Source organism: Nannospalax galili, unplaced genomic scaffold, assembly GCF_000622305.1.
Source record: "Nannospalax galili isolate Female #2095 unplaced genomic scaffold, S.galili_v1.0 scaffold995, whole genome shotgun sequence".
Taxonomy (NCBI): Eukaryota; Metazoa; Chordata; class Mammalia; order Rodentia; family Spalacidae; genus Nannospalax; species Nannospalax galili.
In genome coordinates, this window is record NW_008337291.1 from 190,494 (window position 1) to 195,362 (window position 4,869).

Consider the following 4,869-nt stretch of genomic DNA (forward strand, 5'->3'; position numbering starts at 1 on the left):
ACAGGGTCTCCCTGTAGCCCCAGCTGTCCTGGAACTCACTATGTAGACCAGGCTGGCCTTGAACTAGCAGAGATCCACCTGTCTCTCCCTCCCAAGTGCTGGGACTACAGGTGTGTGCCACCACGCCCGGCCTAGATTGCTCTTTTTAAAAATATTTTTTAGGGGGCTGGAGAGATGGCACAGCGGTTAAGAGCACTGACTGCTCTTGCAGCGGACCCGGGTTCAATTTCCAGCACCCACATGGCAGCTCCGAACCATTCTTAACTCCAGTTCCAGGGGAATCTGAAACCTCCTTCTGACCTCCGCAGCATTGCACAACACGGGTGCACGCACATACACGCAGGCAATACACGCATACACATAAAAATATATATTTAAATATATATATTTTTTAAAAATTATTTTATGTCTATGCGTGTATTGCCTGCATGTGAGTATATGCATCCATTTTGTGCAGTGTCCTCAGAAGTCAGAAGAAGGCATCAGATCCCCTGAAACTGGAGTTATGGATGGTTGTTAGCCTCCATGTAGATGCTGGGAATCAAATCCAGGTCCACTGAGCCATCTCTCCAACCCTGGATTATTTTGTTTTTAAGGGTTAGAACTCCTATATTCACAATATTTATGTTGAGATTCCTGAAGGTCTCAGTCACAAATGCCATCTGAAGCTGCCACTTGACTGTCTTTAGCGTCTTTGCTTAGTTTGTCATTGTGTCTTTGGCCTTGTCAATGTAATGGGGTAGAAAGAACATGCTTTAAAGTCTCAGCCACTTACTCTCCATGGTCTTGGGCATACTTCCTTAACAATTCAGTCTTTAGATTCCAAAAATGCATATGTACTTCCCATTCCTGCAGCTATAAAAGAAGACTGATTTCTTTGCAATGCTCAAATGAAGAGCCTCCTCTCTTTTAATCACCTAATAATCTTAGTAATTTCTAAATATTTGTCTTTAGACTGTTAACCTTTTTTTGCCACCATGTAGATAAGCCTGGCTTTGATCTCACAGAGATCCACCTGCCTCTGCCTTCCTAGTGCTGGGATTAAAGGTATACACCACTGTGTTCATCCAAACTGTTAACCTTCTTAACAAAATATGAGTTTATGCAGTAAAATGGGAAAATAATTAGTGCTCTTTTTACAAAGTTGAATGCATTCGTTTTGAGGGTATGGTGACACATGCTTTTAATTGAGGTACTTTTGAGGCAGGATCAGGAGGATCACTTTAAGTTTGAGGCTACATATTGAAATCCAGGTGACCCAGTGCTGCATAGTGAGACCTGTGTCAAGACAAACAAACAAGTGAACAGAAAAGAGAAAGACATGGACATTGTCTATGAATTTCCCCAGCCTAAGTGACACATCTACAATACAACCTCTATACCTAAAGCTCATGGAACATAGAACAGGGGTAAAGAAGAGGACACTAATGAATCTCTCAGTTCTCAATAATGAAGCTCCTTCATTCAGGGGAGGGCCAGGAACACAAAAGGTCACAAATGGCCAAAGTGTAGAGATCAAGAGTCTGCTGAATGCTAGTCCTTGGATGGGATCCCTTTATTAAACTTCACCCACACAAGGCTCAGGGACCATCTTGGAAGAGGGGGTAGAAAGATTGTAAGAGCCAGGGAGGAAGTGCATGACCATATCGAAACAGAGTCCTACAAACTCCTGGGAACCTGCTCATATGATTCTATGGCAATGGTGTCAGCATACACAAGTCCCATGCAAACTCAGGCAGGCAAAAACCCAGCACAGAACTGGGAAAATGAATAGCAGAAGAAATATTGGCAACCATATTGCTCCTAGGGGAAGAAGAGCTGATCTTCCTAAAACAAGGGACTCTAGATAGACTGACTAGACCTCAGTGGATGGACTTGCACTGGGGAACATCTGGGAACACTGACTTGACACAGTGGGCCTTAACAGGGATGACAGAGTATATGGGCTCCAGTGGGGACAGTTATGAGAGGGTGCCAGTGGGTACGGGGGTATAAAGATGATTAAGATCGTCTGAGATGCTCCCTATGAAATACACAAAAAATTCAGTAAAAACAGTTTTGAAAAAAAAAAGAAAAAGAAAAAGGTGGGTGTGGTGGCACACGCCTTTAATCCCAGCACTTGGGAGGCAGAGGCGGATCTCTGTGAGTTCAAGGCCAGCTGGGGCTACAGGGAGACCCTGTCTCAAAAAGACCAAAAAATATAAAGCAGAGCTTTCATTTAGTAGAGCTTTTCTCTTTTGTGGTTAGAATTGTGCTTTCTTTTCTTAGAATATGATGTTAGTAGCTAAATAAATTTAGTATACTATTTGGCAAATGGAAAATTGGCAGTATCATGTTGGTTTCTCATTAACTTTTTTTTAATTGGACAATGAGATAATTTCAGTATATATCTTATGTTCTCTTTATTTTTGGATGATATTTTAGTTCACCATGCAGCTGTTTTAATAGTTATTTTCTGCTAAGCACTTTAAAAGCTGTATTCATTTGGTTTTTGGCTCATAATTACCATAGACTATTGTGTTCTCTAGTCTAAGAGTATCACCCCACATAGGGTTTATACATTCCAAAGGGAAAAATGACAGAATGGTCAAAGTCACCATCACTCATAGTCGATCAGCCGCATACATAATGGAGTCCAGAGGAGAGAACTAACATTACCCACATGGCATTCTCATTGAAAATATCACTCAGCAATTGTGATGAAACAGTAAAACCAATGTAGACAGCATAAGTGACTGGACTCTTTCAGGGATTCAATATGAAAAATCCAGGGAAGCAATGGGAATGTTGTAAATTGAGAGACCTGAGAACTACAGGTCTGAAAGTACTATACAAATCTTGATCAGATTCTGAATCAGACAAAAGGAAGGACTTGCTGGGACATTTTCAATCTGGACTCTTTTTAGCTGATATTATTAAATTAATGCTGATTATTTTACATGATATGTTGTTGTTGAGTAGAAGAATATTGTTTTTCTGGAGAAATGCATCATAAAGAATTTTGGGGTAACATGGGGGCTAATAACTGTTCATAACTCCAGTTCCAGGGGATCTGACATCCTCTTCTGGCCTCTACAGGCATTGCATGACACTGGTACATTTACATGTACCATAAACATAAAATAAAAATAAAAAATAGAACTGTGTGAACCAGACCCAGAGAGTAATATGGAGCTCAGTGGAGTGGAAAAAGGGTCAGAATCACTGGGAGGCGGTCAGGGAGACAGACCATGGAGAATGAATTCATATATGAAGATTGTCAGAACACCACAGAGTGGCTTCTGTCTCGCACCAAGCACCAACTTCAGGTGGCAGTGATCTGTGGTTCTGAGTTAGGAGGTCTGACTGATAAATTAACCGAGGCCCAGGTCTTTGACTACAGTGAGATACCCAACTTTCCCTGAAGCACAGTGCAGGGTTATGCTGCTTGAGTGGTGTTTGGGTTCCTGAATGGCAGAACTTGTGTGATGAAGGTTCCACATGTATGATGAGTACCCACTGTGGAAGGTGGGTTGACATTCCCAGTGGGGGTTTTCTGACTTCTGGGTGTAACTACTTTGGTGGTAGCCAATGTAGCTGGAGGCTACAACCCCAGGTTTGAAATTGGAGATATTATGCTGATCCATGATCACATCAACCTGTCTGGTTTCTGTGGTCGAAACCCTCACCAAAGCTTCAATGATGAAAGGTTTCAAGTTAGTTTCCCTACCATGTCTGATGCTTGTGACTGGAATTTGAGGCAGAAGGCTTTCAGTGCTTGGAAACAAATGGGGGAGCAGGGAGAGCTACAGGACTGCATGTATATGATGTTGGCAAGTCCCAACTTTGATATTGTGGCAGTGTGGTCTGCTAAAGAAGTTGAGGGTGGATGCTGTTGGTATGAGCACATTACCAGAAGTTCTAGTTGCACAGCATGGTAGACTTTGTGTCTTTGGTGTCTCACTCATCACTTAACAAGCTCATCATGGATTATGAAAACATGGAGAAGGCCTATCACAAAGAAGTCCTAGACGCTGGAAAACAGGCTACATAGAATTTGGAAGTTTGTCTCCATTCTTACAGAGAGTATTCTACTCCCTGACCCTGCCAGTTGACCTGCCTTGGAGTGGTCTGTTGTTTCCCTGATGGGATCCAAATAGCTATCTACTTTGGCCCCTTGCTGTTATACCAAGTCTCTGCTGGTACATCGTAGCAGAGAGGAAAGAGGAAGATCCATTCACTTTCCCTAAATTCTCCCACCAGACCATTCTGATACCTGGTCCTCTTGTTCAGTTGCCTTCCCAGAGGAGTTTGTTTCAACCCCTGTTCTGTAAGAGCTAGAGCCCTTGACCTATCACACTTGGGATATGCCCCATGACTTAATGTACATCTATAAATAGTACTTTCTACTAGATTTGTGAGGTGGTACTCTTGTTCCTGTGGGCTCAATCTGGATCACCTAAAACACCAGAGACTAAAGACCAACCCCATACCTCTTGGACTTTATTTGACACCATAATGTTTTAAGAATAAAGAGATGAAACACTGGGAATTTTTTTTTTTTTTTCTGGTAGGCACTGGAGAGATGGCTCAGCAATTAAGAACTCACTCTGCTCTTTCAGAGGACCTGAGTTTTGTTCCCAGCATCCATGTCAGGAGGCTCCTAACTGCCTATAACTCCAGCTCTGTGGGATCTAATACCTTTGTAGATATATGCACAAAAATGAAAAATTAAATAATGAATTAAAAAAATATACAACAGCCAGGCTTCATGGTGCATGTCTTTAATCCCAGCACTCGGGAGGCAGAGGCAGGTGGGTCTCTGTGAGTTCGAGGCCAGCCTGGTCTCCATAGCGAATCCAGGCCAGCTGGGGCTACAGGGAGACCCTG

General features: G+C 42.5%; 1 protein-coding gene and 1 pseudogene across 4 annotated transcripts in view; both read left to right on the forward strand.

The window, feature by feature from the left end:
* Positions 1 to 4,869, forward strand: part of Zranb3 (zinc finger RANBP2-type containing 3) — a 245,878-nt gene that overhangs the window by 14,712 nt on the left and 226,297 nt on the right. The gene's annotated exons all lie outside the window — the stretch shown is intronic.
* Positions 3,231 to 4,094, forward strand: LOC103733584 (annotated as a pseudogene).